The 367-nt window shown below is 36.8% G+C and overlaps 1 protein-coding gene across 1 annotated transcript in view; it reads right to left on the bottom strand.

The window, feature by feature from the left end:
• The window catches only part of LOC119585102 (acetyl-coenzyme A synthetase, cytoplasmic-like), a gene marked incomplete in the record, with an annotated part of 90055 nt that overhangs the window by 18030 nt on the left and 71658 nt on the right, over window positions 1–367 (bottom strand).

Raw genomic sequence — 367 nt, 5'->3', positions numbered from 1 at the left:
ATCACTGTAATTAACTCTGCAATTATAGAACAATATTTTATCACGACGTTTGGATACCCTGTGTTACTGAGAGTCTTAAGGCAAAGAGGCAGCGTAGCAGATTTCGTGCTCTGTGCGCACAAGCAACACCCTGCATAACCTGCGCGTGCTTTGTTTAGCTCATCTATTGATATTTTGGGTGAAATATTCTGAAATCAACGACTACTTTAGAAAGTGTCAAGTCTCCAGAGATAATCTGATTGTGCAAAATGATTATCATATTAGGTTTCAACGTTAGCATCGTAAAAAAGCTGTTAAATATCATTATACAATGGAGCAATGTGCGGATTTACAGTAAACAAAACACTATTTAAAATCGTTCACAAGG

The sequence above is a fragment of the Penaeus monodon genome, chromosome 19 (assembly GCF_015228065.2).
Source record: "Penaeus monodon isolate SGIC_2016 chromosome 19, NSTDA_Pmon_1, whole genome shotgun sequence".
NCBI classification, from domain to species: Eukaryota; Metazoa; Arthropoda; class Malacostraca; order Decapoda; family Penaeidae; genus Penaeus; species Penaeus monodon.
This window is presented reverse-complemented; position numbering and strand designations above follow the sequence as displayed.